The sequence below is a fragment of the Myripristis murdjan genome, chromosome 17 (assembly GCF_902150065.1).
Source record: "Myripristis murdjan chromosome 17, fMyrMur1.1, whole genome shotgun sequence".
Lineage (NCBI taxonomy): Eukaryota > Metazoa > Chordata > Actinopteri > Holocentriformes > Holocentridae > Myripristis > Myripristis murdjan.
Window position 1 is genome coordinate 21497875 of NC_043996.1, and position 27915 is coordinate 21525789.

General features: G+C 42.3%; 1 protein-coding gene across 1 annotated transcript in view; it reads right to left on the reverse strand.

Annotated features, from left to right (window-relative positions):
• Positions 1 to 19857, reverse strand: part of adgrl2b.1 (adhesion G protein-coupled receptor L2b, tandem duplicate 1) — an 82570-nt gene extending 62713 nt beyond the window's left edge. Inside the window, exon 1 of the mRNA XM_030074974.1 lies at positions 19348 to 19857. The gene's annotated coding sequence lies outside the window, so the exon portion shown is untranslated. The remainder of the gene's footprint in view (positions 1 to 19347) is intronic.
• Positions 19858 to 27915: the final 8058 nt, after the last annotated feature.

Genomic DNA, 27915 nt, shown 5'->3' on the forward strand with positions numbered 1-27915 from the left:
CACACACATATATAATTTATCAGTTAAACTTTGGTGGCTTGATTGAGCTTGTGGTTTTATTTGTCTTCAAGCTGTTTATCCACGGCTGAATCAGATAAGACCAAAACTGCTTAGATGCTTGCCTGCACTGGAAGTCCCACACCACGTCTTCTGCTGTTAATAATCCAAAGTCTTCCAACAAGGCTGTCACCAGCCTCATATTGGGCAGGAGACCAAAAATGTTTTCCATTTAAATCTCCAGAGACACACGAGATTTCATCCTCCCTTTGCACTCGGCCATTTATCATCCCGAAATATGAGCCCTGGGGCCGTGGGGTAACTGTAATGGCGGTTGACAGGAGGAGATTGGAAACTGTTGGGGGGCCGTACCCCTGCCCTACTGGCCTGCTGGGCCCGCTGAGCCACTCAACCCCTCCAGACACCAGGGGGCGAGAGCCTGCCACGCCTGGGGGTCCAGCCTGTGCCGACCGCCTCAAGGCTCTTTCACACAATCAGCCCCACCCGCACAGTTGACCTGCTGAGCTACACATCTCCTTTCTCCCTTAAGCCGGCTGAGGTGCCAACTCTGCTCATCCTCCTAACCTAAACACTGTTTTGTTAGGTGGGATTTCTGGATTGAATTCGGTCCGACTTGAGATAAAAGGATTAACCGATTAATATTAAGATGCTTTACACAAGTGCTGGCAGACGTATCATAATTTTATATCGAGGGACGGGGGGATGAGGGTTTGGGAGTGGGGTGGACGGGTGGGGGGGGTGTTGTGAAGCAGAAAATGATTTAAAGAGGTAAGCGTGGCATCGTTAACCCCTCAGAGATTGTGCTGAGAAATTATCTACACCAGACTCCCTGAAGCATGGGAGCTGAGATTACTTGTTACTCGGCCAGTAATATTCACATAATGCTCATATCATGTTCCACTGAGGCAGATAAGAAAAAAAAAGAGAGTACACAGTTGTGACTGTCACCACCTACACCAAATTTAATGAGCTGAAATGCATCGTATACCAGAGGACCACAGGAAGAAAAAAAAAAAGTTACTCATTTTCATCTTCTCCTAGAGCATTTCTTTTTTTTCCCTAAGAAAACAGCATATATTCCCACAGGTTTACACTTTCTATTAGCAGTACATCATTCTGGAAACAACACCAAAAAAAATCAACCTAAGAAATGAATAATGATATGCAAACATTCACAACATCTGTTTTTCTTTCCCTTCTCATCTGTGCACAGTGGAAACCCAAGGAGACAAATCTATCATCAGTTAAGATAATGGAGAAAATCACAGTCCAAAGCAAATTTTTCACATCAGGATGATAGAAATAATAAGCAAGCATTTAAGAAGGAAGGCAGGCAATTAAAATATAATTAAAATAAATGGACAGAAAGAGACAGCCCACATGTCTTAGCATGAAATACAAGGCAGTGTGCAACAGCCAACTGAATGAATGTGAGGCTCCTTTGACAAAGCTTGTGCCTGCCTCACTCAAGCTGGAGAGGCGTCCAGTGAAAGAGAGAGGGAGAGAGAGGGGAGCGGGAGGGAGTTTGGGTCTTTCTAAGCCGGGAGGAGCTGAATGGATGGGAGAGGGAGAGCAGAGGAGGAGAAGAATGGGAGGGAGGAGAAAGAAAGGGGCGGTGGGGTCACCGAGGAGGATTGACAGCCTGTGAGTATGGCTTGACCTCCTGGGTTCGCCTCCAAGTTTTCTCCACAGGCTTAGAGAAGAAAAAAATAAAGCCCAGGAATGTTAATTTATTTTCAATTGTCAGTATAGAGAAGAGAGAGATAAAGAGCGCATACATACATATCAACTAAGACTGGAACAAAACTAATGCACAAGTCCAAGTGTAAGCTGAAAACCTACAAGTGAAATAGAGATGTGGGACTGTTGAGCGAGACTGTGCCAGCACAATGATTTGTCTTCCACTCGCTGAATAACTACTAATTTGGAGAACTTTCTACCCCACCCCCCTGCCCTACATTCAGGACAAAAAAAAAAAAAAAAGACAAACATGTGAGAGGGGAATTTCAAACATGAGGAGATGGTTGATGGGCTAGGAGTGGGAGTTGGGAGCTACAGGAACTAAGAAAATACAGCCTCCAGACACGTTTTTGTCCTCTGTGCACCCCGATGTTCCCAAGGAGCTCTTTTGTCATTACAGCCATGTCAGGGCTGCGCTTTCAACCCCTTCAGGAACATGATGTCATTTCCTTGGCTCCACCAGTGATGTAGAGCACTTGTCGTCAACTGACACTGACAGAGATGGGCGAACACCAGACAGTCTTCAGGAGTCAGGGCAGCATGTTTGCTCCTCACAGAGCTAATAAGATGTGCCGGCATGGGGCAGAAACTGATGAGGACCAACAGGCAGTGAGCTGTGTACAGTAAAACAACATTTCCAACTATCCTGACCATCAAATTAGCCGTTTCAGAGAAGATAGTGTCTACACGTATCGCATAGATAAATTATAATTAGAATTACAAATTATAATAATGAAATTTTAGACTGATTATTGGCCAAATCATCTTTTTCTTATTCAAATAAGCATTGCAGGTCAGTATAAAGGGAAGTATCATACATTTGGTCAACTGCAGAGATTAAGGTTTAGATAGGAATACGGCTGGTTAATGACAACATGATTCTATGAACTACTATTATAGCAGTTTCCTCCAATTTAGATACCACTGTGCTATTGTATGAAATATACTGCTTTTCCCCCACACAACTTAGCACAGCTATGTCCAATAATTTTCTTGGATTTCTCTCTACAGGTAAGTATGAAGTGAGTTGAGGTAATCTAAAAATAAGCATTTTCCCCACAGGTTTGTGCAGAGGTAAGAATAAAGCCGAGCATTAGGCCCAGCAGTGGGCTCTAAAGGCTGAATTATGCTTCCGCGTAGGAAGAGCGTACGGAGGTTGTGCGGAGCTTACGGGGGTTGTGCGACCGCCGCAGAGCCTTGCCGCGCGCCTCCCAAAAATTGTAACTACGCGGACCCTCCGCAGCCCCAAAAGAGCAGCGACCATACGTCACAGGGTCTACGTTGGTGGGAGGAGAATTGCTCTGTGTGTTTGCAGAGGTATGTTGGACACACACGCGCTGCGTAGGAAATGCGTGCTTCGCACAACCCCCGTACGCTCTTCCAACGCTGAAGCATAATTCAGCCTTAAGTTTTATAACATCAGAAATGTTGACTCTGGTGCAGCAGTTGACCTATTTATATAAAGAAAGAGTCTGATAAATGCATTTGCAGATAAAATGTTTGTAGTGAAAATAAGACATCATTTATTCAAGTTTAAAACTATTCAATGGCTTTAAAGGGCTAGCTAATATTCATAAAACTGAATATGGCATATTTTCAGATTTTTGAAGGACTCGCGGACACCCTGTTATAACATCATCGACTGAACAGCAGGTAAGATTTAAAAATACAAATTTCTCATTTGAATCCGTTCCCTGAAAAAAGGTGTAGTGTTCCAAGTCAAGATACATTGGCAAACTAAATGTTTGTGTTTTTTCATGTTTAGTTACCTTATGCTGAAATGGTTCGAGCTGGCACCTGCACCTCTGAAAATAAAAATAAAAAATGCCTCTGTGCTGACATATTCTTCCCTGCACTCTGTTATCCAGGGGCAAACCAGAGAACCTCTTAAAGGTGCAGCGTTTTACTATTTTTGTTGAGAGCGTACAACAGTTGGTGTGTTCCAAGGCTCTTGGCCAAATGATTGAGGCAGCAGATAAGATGGAGTGCCAGCGGGCAGATGGACATAGTGAAACAGAGAGGGGCAAGCAAAGAAGCTTAGAAAAGTGAAAGGAACAAAGAAGGGCGGCCCAGACCGAACAACCAGGTTAGTGTCGAATGAAAATACAGAGAGGCGACTGTATAGCCTTGAAGAGGGCTGTGTGAAGGAGCGGGCAAACACACGGTAACAAGGGTTAAACTGAATGTGAAGAGTTTGTGTCTGTCGTAACCCGGCGGCCGATAAAAGAGAAACCCGCTGAAAGCACTCTGCCACCTATGACCGCTATCATCATCGCCATCATCGAGATTATCCATCAGTCACAGAGTTAGTTTACTAACTTTGTTACTCGCCTCGATGTCGCGCAAACTCAAGGGTTGCTGTGTTCAAGTCGATCTTTTGGCAGCGTATCCATTTTTGCTTTCTCCAGCAGGCCCATTTGTAAAGGTTACTTGGTGTTAATGAGCCCAAATGTATTCGGCAAAAACTGGACTACAAATTTGAATGTGTGCGGGGATAAACTGACAAAAATGTCAGTTTCATTTACTGGTGCTGGAGAAAGGGCTACTCTCCTCTTTGGGCTCGGCAGCCATCTCTCCTTGGCAGTGAAATGAATAGGCTGACCTTAGAGCAGTTGGTTAAGCAGTGGGGTCACCGGAGAGGAGCAGAGAGCAGCTCAACGCTGACATGCAACAGAGAGATTCTTCTTTCAATCAGACTTTTCGTATCTTCGCTGAAAGCCTCACTTCTCACCTCCTCCACGCCTGCACTCCCCCTGCATGCTCTTTATCCTCGCACACAAACATACACACACACACACACACACACACACAACATACACACACAGCCCAGCCCCAGTTCTCTCAAATATTTAATCACGATTTACAAGGGTAACCGAGATTGGCTTGGCAACGGCACTCACACACAAACTCACAACAAGTGGAACGCACAACAAAGTGTCATTCATTCATTCAGCGATCATGTAAACACATTTCAAGGACAAGGACTGGGAGAATTTAAGTTTCATTGACTCCAGGTGATGTGTTGACGTTCAACAAATGAACTGGCATGATGTAAAGAGCCTGCACTCCATAGCCCTATCTGAATGAGATTACTTTTCAGGAGAACGTGCGCTGAAGTAGCGACGGGACATGTGTAATGTTGGTGAGCAGTTCGCACGGGATGAAAAGATGAGTGTAATCAGCCTCTAAAATTACAGAGATGGGAGTGTGTACTTCGTTTACACGTTGTCATCACACCAAAAATGAACCATGAATCACACTCCACTTCCACAACTGCAGGCGACATGATCAAACAATAATAAAACAGCGCGGCTGCAAGAGCAAAGGGAAAAGTTGCATCTGGACCCAGTGTTGAGAGTTTGGGACTGATCTCAGCGTGGGGTGAGCGCCACAAGAACGTGAAGAGCAAATCTCAACAACCTCATGAATGTCAATTTGGACGGGGCTAGTTTTACCTAAGGTTATTTCTGCTGAACATTTTATAAGAGGCAAAAGAGGCTGGGATTTTTGCTGCCAGAGGCACGCGCAGTCCATACAAATCACTGACATGGCAGATTCGGACAGGACTAAATTACAAACATGATTACACCGGCCTTCCTCCCCCTGTAAAAACTAATCCCGTCCGAATGCGGCTTATGACTGAGGGTTACAATGGCAAATTGACACATTCACGTCCAAGAACTGAAAGTGCCAAATAAGTGTCTGATTTACTAGAAAATATACTGCATGCACATGGAGTGAACAAAATTCAATCCTTTCCGGGGGCAAGTACTTGACAGTCCAGAGACAAATCCCGAACATAAAATTTTCAGCTTTCATCAGCGCTAGCTCATTATTTCATTCATGCATTACTGAATGCAGTGGATTTGAGACTACCTGTGGTATTTCTGACATTTAAAAAGTGAGCCACGGCTGCAGCTCGTGTAACGGCCGCGCCATGTAATTCGGCTGTGTTCGTTATACAAGCATCTGCATCCCACCCAAAACCACATGGCTAATCATTAAACCAATCATTAAAATCAATAACATCACCGCTGGAAGTGTCCTGCGGCATGGACTTGGACTTGATTTGAGTCAGAGAATATATTCACCAAATAAACAGGCTGTTTCTTCTAATATCCTGACTTACACCTTGTGTTCGCCGCATTGATTTTTTTCAGGGGTTATTAAAAAGTTACATGACTTCCTTCCCCTGGAAATCATTTTTAACGCTGTGACTGTTTTGCCACAGTAACAACTTCCTGGATCCATTCTGCTGGTATCGCCACCTTGCAGGACCGGCTTAATTATGAAGCTCCTCTGTCTCACTTGTCCCCTTTTAGCGCTACGCACGGCACATTTTCTGTCAAAAACCCAATCTGCTTTTTATTACCTATACATGGCCTGCACATGCACTACATACCGACTTCAGACTGTGTGTGTGTGTGTGTGTGTGTGTGTGTGTGGTCTGCATTCACTGAGCTCAGCGATGACACGTAATCATTTTTTTTTCTTTATCTTCGGGGCTACAGTGCACACTCATTAGCAAAGTGATGATTTTTGAATTGTGGCGTCGGGTGGCACTTTGCATCAAATGAAGCTGGCACGAATTTGGAGGTTATAAACACACGCAGTCATTGTTATAAACACACACAGTCACGGTCATTGAAAACAAGTCTCTGCAGTGTGTGTGTGTGTGTGCATATATACAATGCATGATGAATGACATGTGGAAAAGTAAACATAAGGAGTTGCTTTCAGTGCAAGCGCCTTTAAATGGATCTATGCAAGATTGGGGAGAGATAGAGTGGATGGGCAACATGACACCTAGTAATATATGAATATCAAAAAGCAAATAAGCGGTAGGGCCACCTTTTTACCTTCGTAAGAACTTAAATCCCTGGAATGCTGTCACACAAGTCCTGAACTGTGCATAATGGGATACTGGGCCGCTCTTCAAGTAGGAAAGCCTCTGGTTCCTTTGAGGTGGAAACTGACTTCACACTCTGTGCCACAGAAATTCCCATGATGTTTAAGGATGCTTAGATCTGATGACTGGATAGACCGCAAAAGGCTTTTGATGTCTATCCTGGTTTTCATGTAAACGCTGCATCACAGGGTGCACCAAGTCCAGCAAAATGGCCTCATATTTCTGCCGTTAAGCAAACACACGGAGCAATCATCCGTCCTGACTCCCACGAGATGGCCGCCCATGCTATTACAGATCCACCACCACCATGTTTAACAGTTGGCAGCAGAAATTGAGGGTTGAACACGTCTTTTTTGGCTTCTTCCAAAAGTAAACCCATCCGGACGTAGGAAGAAAAAAAAAAAAGAGACACAACTCAGAACAAATTACTTTTTTTTTTTTTTCCAATTTCTCAGTTTCACGCTTATGCCTCTTACACTGAGTACGTTTACATGCACACCATATTCCGGTTCGGCTCAATATTCCGGCTAAGGTAACTGCGCCGCGGCAACTGGAATATTCCGTTTACATGTTACTTGGCATGCCCCCGTGTTTCGGCGTATTCCACTCTCTGATGTAATGCGACACTCAGCCGCGGGGGGCAGCAGTACGCGTATAGGCGTCTGGTCTGCCGGAAAAACAGACGAAGAAGTCTTCTTCCTCGTTTTATTCTTCTTTTTCTTCTTCTTCTGTCGCTATTTCTATGTTTTCTCCCATCGATATCCTCTGTGATATTTAAGTCTTTCATTAGCTGAAGGTGGACTGCAGTCTCCTGGCTCTTGCTGCTGTTCGCCCTGCCGTTTTCCCCACTTGCAGGTAACCATAGCAACAAAGACGCCACAGAATTCCTTGTGAGTCGAGCATGCGCAGTCGTGACTGAATATTCCGGTTCGGGGAGTTTTCCGACTAAGGTGGTTACATGCCCCAATATTCCGGTTGGAACAGGAATATGCCAGGGGGCTTATTCGGAATTCTCTCCAACCGGAATATGACCTTAATCGGGTTCGGTGCGTGTTTACATGACACGTGCGCAACCGGAATATTGCGAATATTCCGGTTAATACAGGAATAAGGTCTGCATGTAAACGTGCTCATTGAGAAACAGGTCTTTGTGCCTTGCCTTTTAATAAAACCGGTATGTGAACAACGTCCCGACCATAAATACCAGCTTTGTGAACGTGTCACAGAGGTGTTGGTTCAATTCTGTGGTCATTTTAAGCTGTTTTCCAGGTATCCTGGAAAGTGTCTGTTTATCCCTGTCACTGAGCCTTGACTGACAGCCGCTGTCCTTATTTGCCAGCTTGGCGAATGCTGTTATGATTTTCCAGACTGTACCCCTTACCACATTAACACTTCTTGCATTTTTTGGGACCAATGTACTTGCAATTTGGGTACTGACTCTTTGGAGCACCGTTAGTTGCCTCATTTAACTTTGAAAACTGGTAATAGTCAGAAATCGTTTGAAGCTGACATATACTACTAATTGGCATTCAATATCATAAGACTCACCTAGGTAGCTGTCACCGTAATTATGATTTAGTAACTTCAAAGTTTAAGTCCCTTTTTATGGTGTATTTTTCTTTTTTTTTTTTTTTTGCTCCATGCCCCTCTGTGTTCTTTGGGGATAATGAATCAGGAATCAAGCTGTGCTTCCAATGTGAAATGGAAGCTGGCTGGACTTGTTTATCCTGTTTCTGCGTGCATCATTTCTTTCTCGTTTTCTTCCCGTGTTCACTGAGACAGTCCCAGGTTATTATTTCAGAGTTACAACCCCTGATTCAGCCGTTAACTACCTCATTTTCATTTTGAAAGGTGGACCAGCGCAGATTTGGCAGTGGGCTTAAAATGGCTCTTCATTCATGGCAGTTAGACAGATCCCTGCTATTAAAAAAGCGCTGAAAACATACTTTTCGGAACTGTGGAGACTCCGCACAGATGCAATCCAAGCTTCAACAATTTAGAATGAATAAAAAAAAACAACATAATTGCACAACATAGCCTATAAATGACTAGCCTATATAATTTACCCAAAAATTGAGTTCAGAGTTGGCATGAAATACTGGCTAGACTTCATGCATTAAATACATAGAACCTTTGAGATTTTGACAGGCAGATGTCTTCTACTGAGGCATGGATGAAAGTATAAAATTTCAGCTGAAAATTGACTCTTTTACCTCTCAAATAGAGCTTAATAAGCACGGCGATCTTCTGGGAACATTCCCTCGTTACAAACTGATCTCGGCGCAATAAACTGCAGCTCAGGTGGGTGTTTAAGTTCATACGAGTACTCTGTGCCTCCTAAATTAGGAAAGCATCAATCCGACGGTGCCAGATTCGGGTGAGCGGTGCATTTGCATAGGCTACAGGTTCCTCAATCAATGACTGATCCATTTATTAATATATTTAGACGTGATTAATTCCTCCCTCTTGTTTATTTATGCAAACTGTGGTAAAACACAATTTGCCGTAAACAAGCGTCGTCCACCACTTACTGCAGTCTGTTGCACGGTTTGAAAGCAGCTGGACAGCAGTCTGGTAGCAACTAATTGTAGGCTACTGTTTGCAATACAAGCGTGTCGAGGGGCGGTGGCAGCTGAGCTAATTACAGCACTATTAATGTAATCAGGCAATTGAAAAAACACGATCTGAAGAAATACAAGTGCTCCTAGATAGTAGATCACAAATAGTCTGGATCGGGCGGCAAACATTAAAGCACTGAGAAATGTGATCATTAGCCCATGACAGCAAAAAAACGATCATTATTGAATTTATTGCACTGGATGAGAAGCCCCTCTTGGTAGAAAATGTGAGTATTAGGCCATTTGAAATAGCCCTTTGCATGACTCAGAGTCTGCCCTGCCACTATTGTGGAACAAAGTAAGTGAACACCAGATATCTGCCTCAAAAATTTAATGCCTCAATACTTTCCAAAAAAATTCAGATAAGTGCTCGGCATTAGCAGATTGGCATAAATACTTGATTGGGGCATTCTTATCCAGGATGTTGGCTTCCCATTCACAGTCAATGGAGGAGCTATTAACAGTCTCCAGACTGCCGTGACATCACAGATTAGGCTGTTGGCTCTGTGGTTTCTTCCTGTGAGAAATGTTTGGTCATGTTCACAAATGCTGTCTGGACTGCACTGGAGCAAGAAAATAACACACACACAAACGCCTCAGATGAATGACCATATAAGTCCACTTTTGAAATTCTGAAGAAAAAAAAAAAAGAAAAGAAAAAAAGAACACGTGCTCTGCCTTCGTTTTGTACAAGTTAATCAGAATCACTTCGACCGTGAGTGCTCGGCATTACCTGAAAGTTCACAGCTTCTTCGATCTTTAATTGCAAATTGACACGTTTCCATTTCCAGGCCTTTTCTTCTGGAGATTCGTGAGCTCCACTCAACCTCCGGGAATTCACTTATTTAGCTATTCCTCTGACAGCTTCACATCACAATTTTTAAACTGAGTGTCACACCCCTGTTAAAAAAAAAAAAAAAAAAAAAAAAAAAAGTAGATGCCCTGAAACTTTTTGTTTGTTTAAAAAAAAACAAAAAAATGATCCAGACTGCTTTGTGTGCTCCCTACAAATCTCAAATAAACGAACAAAATAAGCAACAAATAAACGTCCACCACACCACTTCTCAATGCTTCAAACACAAGAGAGAAAGCTTCTGTAGATGCACTGCTTTTCTCTGCTGCCAAGTTTCCCTTGTGCTGTGGCTTAGCCCAACAGTGGTGTAAAGGATGCATGCTTCTCTTTATTTTATTTTCAGCACCCTGCCTCAGTTTTTTTTTTTTTCTCCTCCAGTACATCATTCCTTTGGGTGTTTGTGCTGTGTCCCTTAGTTACCGGATAAGAGACCCAGCAGCTCAGAGAGTTAAAAGCCTGCCCTGTCCCACTCATACGAACAAGACCATCAATAATTCACCCTTATCGGGAAGCATTATCTAACAGCCTGATAAAAATTTAAAGATGGTGGGTGACAACACGGAACCAAGAAGAAAGTGCTCCGTAAGAGGACACTCCAGGTGGCAACAATGCTGGCAACAGATATGGTAAAGCGGAGGCTGAGGAAGACTCGCCTCCGCCGCCGTGTCAGCTGGCCCGATGAGGCTGATTGAACCATTACACGTAAAAGACAGATGCCTGGCTGAATTAAGGCATGGGGAAGGAGAGACACGCCGCCTCGCTTTTCCGCCAGGACTGTGCGAGTGCAGCAGAGAGGTGGAAGCATTTGCTAGGCTGTATTAACGCCCAGGCTCATTCTCATTGACAGTGAAATCCCTCTAAGCCTAGATCAATTACATCCAGCTCTGCTGTAATTAAAACGTCCTAACAAAGGTCTTAGGGAGCACAGGACAGAAACCTAGCCATTGAAAATAAGCTCTGGCCAATCTATACTGCTATCTACAAGAAAGAAGACAGTTTTCGATTGCATTCAGGTTGTCTTTTTTTGGTGACTATAAAGAAATTATTACTGCACATGCATGATTTCTGTTCTCAGAGTATGTCTACTTCCTTCATAACATCCAACTTAGCTATATTCAAAGGTACAATGCAGAGAAACTTAGAACAAAGATGTGTATTATTTTTAAAAGTGATAAACCTACAGGTAGTATGTATAATAAAATATTACACAGTACCCACAACCATTTGCTGGTTGTTTTTTATATAATGACTAGTAAGAAAATGAATTGTTTGTTCCCTTTTAGCATGTTTGATGCTCGCCAAAGCTCTGCCGAGAAACGACAGAATGCTTATGACTCCCCTAATTAAAACTCAGCAGTGGAGTGATTAGCAATCACAACTCCACTCTTCAAATATCAAGATCTGATTTGCTTGGCTGATCAACAACAAGCTTCCCTCTCTCCCTTCAACCCATCGACCCTCCAGTCTCTCTGTATTAAAGGGGCTTTTGAAATGGAAGGAATCAACACAACACCACAAGAAAGCAGGGAATTGACTCGGCCAAGTTCTGAATTCCAGATTGGTTGCATTTTTCCTTCCTTTGTTTTCCGTTGCTTTTTTCTCGTTTTTGTTTTTGCCATGGTGCCATTTAGGGTCAGATATTTTGCCACTGATGTAATATTGACTGGCAGGTATCGCAAAAGACATTATCCACTGCCAGTGATGAACATTCTGCAAGACTTGCCGCCCTGAGGTCTCTTACCTGATAATTTATGAGAGCATATAACTGAACCAAAAAGGAAATATCCATCAACATCCTGATTTACTTCTAGCAGCCAACAAAATTCATGTTGAAAGCCGCTCTCTTGCTGCACGGATGGAGACAGTATATTGCACAGACGGAGCGAGCAAGATGGCTGACTGCATTGACACAGAGTGAAAGCTCACCTCCCCATTCCTGGGTAATAGATTCTCTTTGGTGTGTGATTCCCACAGCTTCTCATCTTCTGTGACAACGCCTGCCAATCACAGCCCAAAGAACATTCAAGGGCTTTGACAATATCTCCTCACCTTAAAAACATAATGGCTTCATCATAAGACACACCAAGTGACACCAAGTGGGCATCGAACCGCTGCTAGACACGGCAGACAAGAGCTGCCAGAGTGCAGGTGATCGTGTACCTCTGAAACAATGTGTTTTGACATGAAAACTGCTCTTTGAAATTGGCATTAAAAGTCTTTGTTCTCTCCCTCTATTTCTCTCTCTCTCTCTCTCTCTCTCTCTCTCTCTCTCTCTCTCTCTATCAGTCTATCTCTCTCTCTCCACCTATAATATGTGTGTGTGTATGTGCACACACACACACAGACACCTGTACACCTGTCCACCTGTACAATCTCCTGCAGTTCAATGTAACAGCTCTGCCATACATTCTACCTTTTAATAATACCTACCTGTTACAATGTTCAGTTTTTGTTGACATTGTGGAGAATGTGTCAGTTTAATTCTGTGTTTATTATTGAGGCTGCAGTTTGCAGAGGTCTTGTACTGCATTATATTGAGAGCTGTTTCCAATTTTTTGTCCTTCCATTTTGTATACAATGAGGGGGACAGAATAGTGGAAACACCTCTCAATAAAATGCAGTCCAGTACAACGGCAGCTCTAACTATGAGCTCAATGCCAAACATAGAATTGAATGAACACCTCTGTTACTGTGACAAAAAGAAAACCTGAGCATTATAGGCAGCAGAAAAGTAAACTTTATGGCACAACAGCTGTAATGGATTGTATTAGATTGTGCAGGTGGACCTAATAAAGTGGCCACTGAGTGTATATACACATATAACATATACATATACATACAACAATACATATAACATATAACATACATATAACAGCAACAAATGCCAGCAATACCGTGGGAGGTAGCATTTAAGTGTTGGACAGACAATTCACTGCATGAGAATACAAAATGTGAAAGGATTTCAGCATCGGGTGAGAAAATATTATGCAACATGTGCAAAGTCAAAGAATTAAAAGACACCGGTTCTGATGTGCCATAACTGTTCAGTAAGTAGAAATGGAATTATTTCTCAGCAAGCAAATGTGTCTTTTTTGTTCATTTGAAAGGAGTCCATAAAATAATTAAAACTGTCTATCAAACAAAGAAGCCTTGGAGCGTACTCAGCTGAATAAAAAAAAGGGGTGTGGATGTATACCTGCTTCAATTTCCCTCTATTCAATGCAAAGCGAGTGATGTAATAGCCTACCGCATCCCGCATTTACATTTTTGTATGATTCATGAATACCATGAAGGAGAAATGGGAGACATTTTGCTGCAGAGCGCAGCATCGCCTGGACCACAATTTCTGGCGTAATTACACGACACTGTTTAGGGATCTTCTGAGGAACAAGGAAAGGATTTCATCTGTGGAAGACAGATGACCTGCCAGATACACCTAATACCAACACAAAGCCTTCAGCCTTTAATCTGCACACTTCCTGTGACCTATACTATGACAGAACCAAATAAAGCACACTATCTTTGTATCCCCCTGAGACGCAGCCGTGTCCTCATATGCTAATGCCAGCCAGTGTTGGTGAAGAAGCACCGAGGGCGGTCCAGACAACTCACAGGTCAGTGCTAATCTTCTGATATATGAAGCCTAAAGACCCGGGACTATCCATCACACACCGCCGACGGCTCCCCAACTGGGACAGCTCTGCACACACCAAAGGGTTAACCCAGACCCAAAGAGACCTCGGATGATCCATCACTCAAAAAAATCAGCCTCCTTTGAACGGGGCGTCCTTTAAAAACACCAAGGGGGGAGCTTTCTTAGTGCGCCGGGGAGCTCTGTGGTGAGAGCATATATAGCCAGCGTGGCTGCTACAGACCTAAGCTGCAAGCCTCTGTTGATCATTAAACATCCATTTTAAAGCAGTGGGGGAAAGTTAACTGTCATTTTAAACACAGGAGGTGGTAGTATGGCAGAGTTTTTTTTTTCTTCCTTCAGATGTATGCTCTTGGCAAATATGCAGAGAAAACACATTCAAACATGGGGTCAACTATCTCAACACAAAATGATTTGTCCCAATATAATGAGAGGGAGCGAAACAAACCACAAAAAAGCTATACGAGGCGTTTGAAGCTAAAGGAAAAATGCAAAAAAAATCTTTAACATGGCTTCAAAACCTGTACTGGCAATGCATCTTGCATGTCAGGAACATATTTTTCCCGTTTTTGGCGGAGTATTTATCTTATTTCCCGGGACAACTGGCCCAACACAGATGAGGTGATGTCATGTTCAGCTATTTCCAGCACAGCTACAATTGAGCAGATTTTTTTTTTTTTTTTTGAGCTGTCTAAAACATAAAAAGTAGGTGTCAGGCTTTGGTGTCAGGCACTCAGAATCAAAGAGCAAAGGTTTCTCTCTAGCCTCGCCATTTTGCACCCATTTTGACGTTCAACAACCATACAAGGAGAAATCCACTGAGGAGGAGGCAGAGATACCAATTTCTCCACCGACAGCGGTCTCAAAAGACTGCAATGACTGTGTTCCTCCTCAGTGTTTTTCTTTTATAATTCGAACAGCTGGGCACAGCACACCACGGCATTGTTTTCTCTCCACTCTTGCTTTTTCTCATCTTGAAAGCCCCACTGCTTCATCGCTGTCGATATTTCTCTCTCCACCTACATGAGGCGGCACAGAGAGCCCCCTCGTCCTCTTGGGGGTTGTCCCAAGTCTTTCTGGGAATCGTAGGAAAGTGAAGTCGAAGTAGATGAGGCAAGCAGGTTGGATGACGCAAAGCGGGTACAACCAAAAAACCAAAACGGCGCACTTCATAGCAAAACGCCACCGGACTGCACACATTGATGTCTGGCGGCATTACGAGCGCCCGAAAGCGTATCGCCCCTTTAAGAGCGATACCAATCAAATATACAGCATCTATCCTTTATTCATCTGCCTTTCTCGCCTTCCATTTGTTTGTGCCTAACATTTCACAGCGAGCAAGTGTCAGAGCAATTGAACAAGACAGCTCTCAAGCCAGTGTGCTGTGAGTGAAGATGGCAGGTGAACCTCTGTTTTTTTTTTCTCCTTTTTCTTTTTCCTCGGTCTCTCTTTTCAAAAACTGCAACCTGCCCTCCCACTCCTGCCTCCTCTGAAGCCCTGTGATGTTATTTTGTCTGAACAAAGGAAGGAGCAAGCTCTCCTCTATACAGGCTGGAGCAGGTTGGGAGCGGTTGGCTTACTTTATTACCCAGGAGCAGGATGACCCGGGCCACTGACCCCTACCATGGCAGTGGCTGATGCTGCGCTTCCACTGGCATTTACATTCCCTGTCTCCGTGCAACACCAACACACACACACATACACACACACAGAGAGAGAGAGAGACACCTCCATCGCCAACTCCCACGCCACATCCGACAGCACGCTTTCACTATTAACCTATCCTGATCCTATTTCCAAAGTAAGGGCATACAGAAAGGCAAGGATGCACTGTTTTGAATCTCTTTGCAGGGTGAGAGTGTGTGTGAGCGTGTGTATGTGTGTGCGTGTATGTGTTTTCATCTATTAATCTCACCCTAAAATTGTTGCATTTGCTACATTAGGCCATGTGTCACGAGACTGAAAAGAGGAGTAATCTATCAAAATAAACACTGTGCAATAACACCCAGTGCCGCATTCTTTCACTGACAAATAACATCTGCGAATACAATGGGAAATAAACATTATCTCTGTGGCAGAAATAAACAATCAGACACCACGAGTTAGTCAAAGCCGTGCCTCACACAAAGCTCAAAAGCTCGGGGTCTTAACATCCACCCTTATCGAACGGGATATTGAACCATTTGTTTTGCAAGTTGCTGAAAACAAATTCATTTGTGGCATTTTAGATGTCGACCGCTGCGGCTGAAACACCATTCAGAAATATGTGCACAGATTTTCAGCGACGTCTTTATGCATTTTTCTAGTCACTGACACAGTGGGTTCTCCTCTTCCAGGAAAACATCAACCTTTTGGAGAGTCTCTACTTAGAGTGAAAAATACAAGGAGAAATGTTTTCACTGAGTCAATCTCTTTTTTTTTTTTTTTTTTTTTTTTTTACTTCTTCTTCTTCCTAAATCCCAAACATGAATACTTCTTTAAACGTGCTCCAAAATGATGACTAAATATGAGGCTTTTGGTGGTAGATTATGGCCTACAAATTCTCTCAATCCACAGTAAATCTCAATCGTTCCAACACAGCACTTGCAGAAATGGTTACTCACAGATATACAGAGAGAGAGAGAGAGAGAGAGAGACACACACACACACACACACACACACATAGGCACAGACAACCAACTGCAGTGTCCAGCAATCCGTCAGTAGCCTACAGCAGCAGCAACACTCTGTCAGAACAAAACTGCTTAGAGGAAGGGGGCTGGTAGCTCAAGTTCTCCCTATTGAAATGCAGACACTTTGATATGGAAATTGGCAGTTACAAAAACCCGCTAGAATTCACACTAGGATGCATTGAAACCATTTGCGCAATGTGAGATGAGATGGCACTTCCTCCCAAGACAACATAGACAAATGGACCAGCCCAGCACGTCTGGGGCATGTGAGATGTGTGTGTGTGTGTGTGTGTGTGTAACAGTGAGTGTGTGTCTGTGTGTAACAGTGAATGTATGCGTGTGTGTGTGTCTGTGTGTTGGGTGGGTGGGGGGGTGGAGGGGCAGTTCAGCTACAGACCATTATTTTGTGTCCATACTCAAATTACTATACAACAGAATAAACAAAACAAAACACGAGTAAATCTCCTTTTAATGAAACATATGTGAGCAAATACTGCAAATGCAAAATAAAAAGATACGAGAGACACTGTCAAACAATTTCAAAAACCCTTTTTAAAAAAAAAAAAAAAAAAAGATAGAGAAAACCGGTTTCATATTGGATTTCATGAACATGCCGATATCAATATCCAATTTATTTATTTTTTTTGCGGGCTGATATCGGCCTGATATAGTAAAGCAATAAAGTAAAGCTTTAATTGCTCAAACCATAATTATAACTTAAATGTTGCTTTTATCCGGTTCTTAAAATCTGTGTTACAGTAGAGTTATACATTTTTTATGATTACCATGTGTAATATAGCGTATATAGAGTGAAATGCCTTTACCTGCTCATTATACCCACATTATTCATTGGTAAATACTGATTACACATTACTAGGTACTTGTGACCATTCATAAGTTTTCGAGTTTTCTCACAAGCATCTTATATAAGAATGAAAACTCATCCCTAAAATATCATCACACTGTCAGTATCAAGGTATTCGGTCTGAAAAATCGCGATATTTAATTTTGGCAATATCGCCCAGCCCTTTCAGATAGATCAGTGCTTCTCAAACTGGGTGGCTGTGAGATCATTTTTGGTTGACGCAGGATGATTAAGACACAAGCGGAAAAAAACAACAACTTATAACATGGAAAATTTCTGATGTTACTCTTTTTTTTCTGCTTTCTATCCCATACTGTGTGGTTTTAACATGTGACGCCTCCTCTGATAATTCAGCAGATGAAACAACCTGAGCAGGAACCCATGCCGCCTGTGACAGGGGGCCACGAGTAAGCATTGTTTTCAAGGGGTCACGAGCGAAAACACCGAGAGCCACTGAGACCGATCAAAGTATCTTCATTCACGTGCATGAGGGCCAATAAAACCTCTTGGCAGGGCAGAAAATGACCTTTTTATCTACAGGTAACAGCGGCTGACATGTTGTCAATAATGAGTAGCCACTTTCACCATCATCCCTGCCATCTAAATTTCTGCAACAGGAAAGAATGATGTTTTCCTGACCTACCAAAATGGCAGAGAGGACAGAAAACACTCAGCCGCCACAGTCACAGTTTACAAGCATTTGACTGGTGGCAGGTCTCAATTTCCCACCCCGTCTATACGGCTTATATAATGTGTCTGTCTCCAGAATTTTATAACCTCTCAGCTACAACCTCTCATAGGAATTAAACTGTTTACCACCAACACTCCCCCCAAAAAATGGACTGGCATGATGAAACACAGGATTTGAAAAGCAAATCAGGAATATTTACCTGCAATAAAGGCCAATAAACCAGCATCTGACTGGAGGGACATCTCAATTTCCCACCTTGTCTGTGACGCTTATATAATGTTGCACCACTGCCCAGATTTGACAGCTACAGTATGGAATACGTATAGAAGAGTTTAGCCTTCATCTTTCAGCCATTTCTTTTCAGTCTTGCACAGTTTTTTTTTTTTTTTTTTGGGGTAAAGTCTCTGCAGCCCTATCTCTAAGTGTCACGTGAGAATGAGATATGGTTCCCTTGCCTATAAAAACTCTCAGTGTGTGTGTGTGTGTGTGTGTGTGTGTGTGTGTGTGTGTGTCTGTGTGTGTGTCTGTGCCGGCCCCATCATCACACATGGCTGGCTCTGGTCTGTGAATTATACATGCTCTGTGAAATGATCTTATTTTATAGCCGCAAAATGGAGAAGTAAATGGAGACAGTAACTGACATCCAACTACTTAGCTCCTGGAGTCCTGGACTGGGTGGAGATGTTTTTGTGAGCGATGTTTGGACAGTGTTATCACGCTAATTGCTATCTTTCAGCCATGGATAATTTATACAATAAAAAATAAATAAATAAATAAAAATAAAAAAATAAGTCAATTGTTAATCCATTCCTGAGACTCTTCTGCCAAAGCCTTGACTAGATTTTGAAAATCTATTACATTCAGCAACAACTCCCATTTGTAACATGTGAAGGAGCCTAGCTGGGGGCTTATTAAGCCACCAGAAATTTAAGTGTTCAATTACCCGTAAGCACCCTTTTCTCAATTTAGTCAGGTGACTAGAAAAAGTGGCCTTTTGTGAGCTTTTCACTGACATTATACTGAGGTTGTTTCCACTGAAAGCCTCCTCCAGATAATCCCAATACAACTTCATAACATGCGCCGTTTACAGGCTCCCCTTGTGTATTTTATTCTATTATAATATCACAGCACGGGCTGTTTATTTATCCCGTTACAGCTGTTACAAACTGCTAGAGTAGCCTATTGGCCCATTTTCTCAAATTTGCTACAGAGCCGGTCCTTGGGAGTTTTAAATAAATGGTATTGATTCAGCAAGGAGCTCATTCCAGCAGCAATAAGCCAGCATCTCCCTTGAAAAACTCTTGAAGATCCATTTTAATGGTTACTTACATTGGTGCGCCGTGCCAAAATCTGGATTTCTGGCGTGGAGTGTGAATTTCAGATCAGCACCAAGAAGAGTAGAGCCCCCCTCTTTTTTTCTCTTAGAAGAGGCCCCCAGAAACTGAACAGCGGGTCACACAAAGACGGCCGTGGCTCGGCTGCATGCTCCACTTTCTTTACAGGGGACAGATGGTGCTTTCCCGTGCGGCAGGTATCGCTCCGACTTCAGGCCAGTACGTCCCCGAGGACCGGGCGAATAGCTCCATGGCGAAAGGGGGTCTGCTCAAAAGTAATGGTCGCTGCTGCCCCCCATGCATGCACCCAGGCTCCTTCCGATATGAGCGCAGTGGATCGGCTGCAAACACGGGATCACTTCAAGGAGACGAGATGCACCCCACTCGTTTCAAAAATGAAAACTCCTCGCACGTCTTCGCCAGCGGTGTCAAGTCTTTCGGAAAGTCTCCGGCAGCCTAGTTCACAGATACAGTCCAAACATGGCTAAATCTCACTTCTTTAGTCGGGGTGTCTGTGCGCTCCTGGTTGTTCCCTTTGCGCCTCATCCACACACCGTGCAGACAGTCAGCGGTACAGCCGGACTGGAGGCAAACAAGGCGAGGAAAAACGGCGCACCAGCCGCCTGCTCTGCAGCAGCTGGCTGTGGAGGGAAGAGCGCAAAACCTGGAGCGGAGTCTGAGCTGGACGCGGATTGGCTCGCATCCTAATTTTGACAGCCCGCATTAATAAAGCTAATATTGGACCTTTAACCCAAATCTCCCCAGTCATTCTGCAGAGATTTCATGCGCATCATCATGTTAGTTCTGCATTTATTTCCTCCCCATGTACAAGTAATTTGTGGCAACTTTTCTTGCCTGTGACCATGCAAGTAGTCTAACCCCACAATATTGACATTCTAATAGATTAAATAGGTATGTCATTCATATGAACTGCTTTCCATAACAAGTTTTATTCAGAAACAAGATTGCTACGTGAAAAAATTCAAGAGCATTTACTGATAAATAATACAACATTTTTGGCCAGTTAGAATCTATCATGTGGGAGGTGGATGACAGTGACTGGCCAGTGTCCAAGTATCCAAGTTTTAAAGGGCAGTGTCAGCCTGATGTATCATAAACCCTGTAATTGGTCTAATGATAATATATAATGTCTTATGTGTGTACTGTAAGAATGCTATCTTGAAAATATATTAGATATAATACCATAAAGCAACATAAGGCCACTATAAACACTTTTGAGTCCTACACACACACACACACACACCGCAAGTCCCTATAGGAATGCTATAGGAATAATGATTTTTTTTTTTTTTTTTTTTTTTTTTTTTTTAAGGGTAATTACAGGTTTGTATTTCTGGTCATTTTCTGGTTTGAATTATTGAAGATTACCACTACTATGTAGTTTCCAGAGATGCGTGGCCTTAGAAGACAAAAAAAAATTATGTATGCCGCAGGGTGAATTTTCTGTGCATTTACTCTGTCTTTATTTATAGAACCTATTCTGCTGGTTACAATTTGAATTGGCTAAATTGAGTCCTGATTTTAAAGCTGTAAATGGAGACCAAGATGTTAACTGACTTTGCACCCAGAAAGACAAAACTAACTACGGAGTGGGATGGAAATGATTCTGCTTCGTCAGTGAAATTACATTTCAAAGCTGGAAGCCCATTAGGATTATACGGAAAGCTGGAAAACATTAGTATTGAAGTGGTTTTTGTAGCTCAAATGCAATGAATGATCTTTTACTGGACAACATCACGTTTGTACAATAGGCAGATCCAATTATTAATTCAGTCATAATTTGTTGAGTAATTTGGCCTGTCACACTGCCGGCCACGTGTTCCTCCTTCTCTCAAGTTTCAAAGAGCGCTGGCAATGCTACAACACAATGCTCAGGAACAGGAAATGAAGGAATAAATGTTATTTCATAATGTTCAGATTTATTTGACCACCTAACTAGGGCTATCATTAGCAGCCATTACACCCGGGATGAGGAAAAGCAGCACGGTGCACTAATGGCTCATGAGATGTATAATGCTTACCTGCACTCTGCTGCCAGTTGTGTCTTCACTGAAAGCAAAGGTGCCTCTGCACAGCCACCTCGCTGCTCACACAACATGCAGTATTTCTGATACGCCGCCTGAGCTCTGTCGTTTTACCTCTAAATATCATCTGAAGTTGTGTTGTCATTTCTCAACAATCGATGTGCTGGAAGGAAAATGATCTGCCCAGCTGGAAACAGGTTTATGGTAACATTTTCCTGAGGTTTCTAAAGTTCAGCACCATGCCGTTTCCTTTTGAACGTGATATTATACTGTTAGTGGGAGCTTTCATTCTTCACTGACAGTATCCCTATTTTTAGACCCTTGCTTTCAACGTTGTGATAAAAGAGCTATTTCAGTGGTGCAAATATGGGCGAAGGACATATCTGCCTGAGAAAGGTCTGTCTAATCACAACAAAAACTCGATAGCCAAGTTTGGGACTGTTAATGTCCTAAATATCAATTCTCTTTTCTTCTTCTCTTAAGCCAAGAGTACACCGCCGGGTCAGTGGTCTCCGTTACACGTGGCTTCAATAAAAAAACAGTCCCCTGGCCGCACAGGGGAAATGTGAATTTGGGTCAAATTCACCAGGTGGAAAGTGAGAGGATTAGTGCAGAGCTCGCATGTTTTCCAAGGCGTAGTTTTACATAATAAAGAATAGCAGGGTAAGAGAAAACAGATGTAATGACGCTGATCCAGTGGCACATATTCTTATTTAGAGAAATAATGTTTGTGTATGGAGTAGTGAAAGCATAAACTCTCCCCTTCATTTGAACTGACCCAGGAGAGCCCGTCTTGCTTGTGTTGTGCTCATCGTGGTCAGTGTAGTGTAAATACACACAACTGATCCTTCTCTGTGTTTTCTAAGGCCTTATGAAGTTGTCAGAGAAATGCTTGGCTTCATTTTTTTTTTTTTGAGCTGCAGCCCGCCTCTGTTCAGTGTACAATCAAAAACCACAAGGAAAAAAAAAAAAAGAAATAGTATAGCACAAACAACTAAAAGCAAGGCTCTCTCTTTTTTTTTTTCCCCGACTCATCTGGAGTGTAAATGGATTTCACATCTAAAGATCGCTATTGATCAAAAGAAGAGAATCGTAGCTGGTAATTATGGTTCTTTACTGACCTCCACTTTGAGAAGCGCTGAAATTATGACAGCAAAAAAAAAAAAAAAAAAAGACAGACAGAAAGAAAAAGCCTGCTCCCTTTTCTGACAGGTCCATGTTTGACTGTAGGTTTTGCCTAGCTCATCTGACTCTTTGTTTAGCCTTGAGGAGAATGAATGCGATCCATACATATGCATCGCCTCCCCCTGCACTCTTTCTCACGATTGTTAGGTTACTGCTATTCTCTGTAATGAAGCTTTGATATAAGAGAGCAGCCATGACATATCCTATTGGCTGGCCTTGTTTCCATCCGGGCCCGAGCTCGTCTCCCTCCTGTATTTGTATTGGTCAACATCATATATACACAATGTGCATGACAATACACAATAGTCCTGTGTGTGAGATTACAATACCGGCTGCACTTTTGCATTACAGCCGTTCTTTTGTAACAACAGATTTTTAACATCTTTTTTTTTTTTTTTTTTTTTTTTTACATACCTCACTGAAGAAACACTCGAAAACGATAACCAACATCTACTAAAAATACACATTCAACATAATTTCCAATGACTGCGAGCAACATACTTTATATAGGATTAAAGCAGTGATAATTGGATTTTTTGGTGGTAGCATTTTTGTGGCTTTTTAGCAGCCGCAGAGCCGCCCCCCCCCCCCAAGAGAGTCGCCGTGTTTCAGTATCCGAGTTGCCCCGCTCCTCCATATTGTCTTTGATTTTGCATTCTCGTGCATGTGTGTTCCCCTTCAAATGAGCTGTTCACATTACAGGCAAAACCTCATATAATACTGTGGGGTGTTTCAACAAACACTCATGCGGTAAATAACAGGGTAGTAGGGAATGTTGCGGTAAATATGTCTTGAGTCATTATTAGGTGGTTTTACTCATTAAGATCAAAAGCCACAAATTCAAAGGCAATCTCGAACTGAAAGGAAAAAGATACTTATTGAAAAAAAAGAAAAGAAGAAAAAATCAAAGGGGCTACAATGAGTTTTGAGGGATTTTCTGTGGGATTTGATAAATACTCTTGTTCCAAGCAGACAAAAACACTGTTCTGTCCGCACTGAGAGGAAGCTAATGCCATGCGGCATCCATTTTTTATTGTGTAGAACAGCTTTACATGGTTCTGTAATCACAGGGCAGCAAAAAAGGGGTGGGTATAATCATTATACCAATAGCCTTGTAAGGGTGGTTCACAGGATGAAAAATTTTCTATTATAATGCTCAACCACAGCCAAACTGCTCGACATTCATACTAAATCAGACTGCGTGCTTTCTCCGCTCTGACTTTTATTTTATGAACCAAGTTTCACTTTGAAGACGCAATCTGGAGTAATTGTGAGCCTATCAATTAGAGTAAAGTTCAAAGTCGAGCAGATGCTACAAACAGGCCTTTATTTTGTGTGTCTTGTAGATGGAAATCAGGGGTGTCACACCTGTCTTGCCTACAATAGTCTGTTGATACACACTTACAAATGGCTGACAAACAGCTGATTTGGTAGTCCAACAGTGACAGTCACATCAGTTTGAGCGTAAACAAAACCTTCTCTCATTTTTCCCTATCCATATTTTCCTATGATGGGGTAACCTTTTTTCTGTGGCTTGGGCCCTTAAAGTTGCTTTGGAGATAGCTTGTTTTTAATATCAGAATCATAGAATATACACTTCTTTCTGGAAACCGTGCAGTCCTTCATTTTTTTCCCGTGGGACTTTTGTCGACTGCCGACTCTGTCGACTGCAGACTCTGCTGACAGAAGTTAGATCAAGCATAGAAAGCGGATCCAGCTCTCTACAATAGATAAAATCTGACAACCAACATGGATCCAGACTTGTCTCCTCTCTAGATCTCTTTGGATCATAGGACTTTGCTTTTCCGATGTCCTTGGGATGTCTGTGACACACTCGTATATGGGGGAAGGAATTGAAAAAATAAATAATAACGTATATAAAAGTGAGTGCTTTTGAACTGTGCAATTTGTTCCAAAAATAACAACGTGCCTCAGCAAAAATCAGTTATCTGAAAAAAGAAGCTCAATTTATCCTTGTTGTTGAAATTGTTGCACATTTTTAAGTTTGTGTTAAAATACACGGGCATGTTAGTTTTCCCATGGTGACTATTTATTTTTGAGTGTGGTTATAAGAGTGTTGTTGCTGCGTCGTTATGCGGTAGTCGCCCTTCTGCCTCATATAGGCTGAGACACGACAAACTGGAAACAGATGCTGATTGTTCCTGCGTTAAAACAGAGGAAAACAGAGAAAAACAGGAAATCGAATAGAAATAGAAAAGATTTACAGCATCTAATCATTCTGTTCTGACAGTAGCTGACATTCAAGCTGTTTCCCAACACTGTTGTGCTGTGCACTTGCCTAGGCTGACCTATCTTTGTACACTCACAATACTGAAATTTACCCGACAATATATGTCTTTTTCCGATATTCTAATTGTCATGCAGGTAGTGTAGAGAAAAAAAAAACTGCTGATTATGGCAGAAGTTGGAAAAAGACATCCCAAATACATGATGATAAACTTTTTAGGAAAAGAGTTAACGGGTCATCTTTGCGTGCCATCGGAAGGAATCCTGTCACTCAAGAAGGAGGTCTGGGACTGCCTCTATTTTTAGTACCTGCAGCTCAGAAGCATGCCACACGGTTTAACTGTGACTCCCACAGACACAATAAATCATAAAACCACCAGAACGGCAGATATTCTCATGGGTTAAAACAGTCAGTCATCCATTGAAAAGCTGAGGGGAAAAAAAAGCAGAAACCTTTATTTTCTGAACAGAAACACGCTAATTGAAGTACCGTACTTACTTGCAAATCTTGTGAGGCATGGATGAGTCGAGAGTTATGTGTCATTTTATACTTTCGAGACACTGTGTACCAAATAATGACAAAAAAAAAAAAAAAAAAAAACAACACTGAGATTGTCAAAAATATATATGTTGCTCCATGACGGCAATTTAAAAAAAAATCTCTAGGAGGCTTCTTTTAAAAATATTATGTTATTCTTAAATCTTAGGTTAATAATAAGCATCCCGTTTATAAATTAAGTCCCATGTATTTTATCTGTATTTAATTATATGATTATGATTCTCTGGTGGGTTTTGTTATCAGCTGGTGATTACAGCCAATACATGGCCAACTTCTTTTTTTTTTTTTTTTTTTTCCCCAAATCAATGTAAAAATTGCCTGTAGTAGAAAAAGGGCAAATGGACCAGAATATGTTTGGATTAAATAGCTGCTTATAAATTATAGCTGGCCACAAGCGTAAACAAAATTGTGCACCTACATTATTTGCCCCCAGATGCTGCCCATGTGTCAAATCAATAGCCCGGTCTTTATAATTTTAATTAAGTGAACTTAGTCATTCAATCAATAAGAGTCTGAACGACATTATTGATGTCTATTGAGTTGGAAGACCTTTTCTGTGTGGTGAAAAAAAAAAATTACTAAGTGTTCAGAAAATGTGAACGTGTTCAGAAAATATGCCTCATTCCTGAGCTGCGCCTGTTATTCAGCTACCTATTTGCTCTTCAGGTATATATGCCTCTTATGCGCACAACTTTGCCTCAGCAGATAATCACAACATTTCAGAGCCACAAATATCTCAGCATGCACGGCACTACAAGAAACAGGTTGCTAGAGCGTAGGTTTCAGGCATTAGACCCTGTCGTGTGCTGCAACCCTCGTCTGAAATGCAACAATCAGACATAAATACAGCCTACTCCTGTAGATGTATACTACATGTGAAGTGGAAGGGTGTTTCTGTGTGTGGAAGGCGGTTTCTGATTGTATTTGTGCTGAGATAGGAGCAGCAAAGGTGTTTTCTATAAAGCGTTCGTGATGACCGCTTCAATTTGGCCGATAAACATGTTTGATTTGATGTGAGAGCACATTTCATAATATGACATTTTGTCCAGGGACTGAGTGGAGACTGAACAGCAGGCAGAATAAATATGCCAATCATCGCTACTGTCAAAACCTCATTGTTCTCAACTATTGTATGATTTATGGCTTTCAAGGGAAATAGCTTCACATATCAATATTTCCCCACCACTGGTTTCCCACCTCGCCTTTCATATGCATGCCATGTGTGAAGGCCGGTTGACTTGTTAGTGTGGTAGTATCCAGGCATGAGGTTTCATGACAGATATTTTACACATGCCTGCCTGTTAGACAGTGGAAGACTGCGAGACAACGATAAAATGTTCATATCAAAAGCATTTACCCCCTCTCCAGGCGCCAGACTGTCTGACACTGGCTCAAATTGATTCTTAATTGGGTTTGTATGGACCCTGAATCTACTGTTGATGAGCGCAGTGAAAAGTGGACATCTCTCCTAGCCCGTAGGCCACGGAAACGTGATAACACAACCGACCCACAGGAGAGCAAAATGACTTCTTGCAGTTCTCTGTCAAGAAAACTAATAATTATGAAATGGATCATCTGCACATCTTGAAAACTAATTCAAAAGAACGATCCATCACCCAGACATGGAGGAACAAAGCTACTGATTCAAAGGGATGTCATTATTCATCACGAGTCACAACCAGTTGGCGCTAACCAGCTGTGTAGCTAAATGTCTTTTCGGAAGACTTGTCTTTTTTGCTAGTAATAAATCACTCAAAGTTGCTATGGAATGCGGCCCAGTCCTCCAGAACAGCTTGGACTTGGTAGAGGTGATTTTCTTTTTCTGGGCTGACATTCCTCATTATCTATTTTGGCTTGCCTTGCGTGCACACTGGGCTGTGCAAAGGCTGGTTAAAAAGTGCGGGCCAGTTGGGGAGGGGGCTTGAAAGCTGCTTCCGAGTACACCCTTCGCTCTGTCTGAGGGGGAGGTAGGGAAGGAGGTAAGGGAAGGATGTTAACCCTACCTTGTGCTTATGAATGTTTTGTCCCCTGGTCACAGAAGGGGCTTGTTACCACAGCAAGCAGAGAGGCTGGAAAGCCACGCTACAAAGCCTTATTCAAGCTGAGGGAAGAATCTGCTGTAGATTATGCCTCATCCTCAGTCCGGTCTGGTCTTAATTTCAGTGATTTTATACAGTCAGACTGCAGGGGTGGTTCTGATTACTGTCTACCTTTGAAGGCCAAATGCAATTTGATCAATTTCAGGAGTGAATAGCAATAATAATAATAACAACAATGATAAAAAAATAATAATAATAATAATGATGATAGTGGTGATGAAGAAGCAACAAAAGAGCTCAGCATTTGTGATAGTAATATACATTAAAAAATACAACTTTGTATGGCAGGAAGCAGGTGACATGCAATCACACTGTGTCTCTCACCCTGCCACTTCTTCTCAAAGTGGCTGCAATGCAATCTGCTCTTGTGGGGGTCGTAAATTGGCCCAGGCACCCTGGGCTTGGCAGCCCGCTGGGGTGGTCCTCCA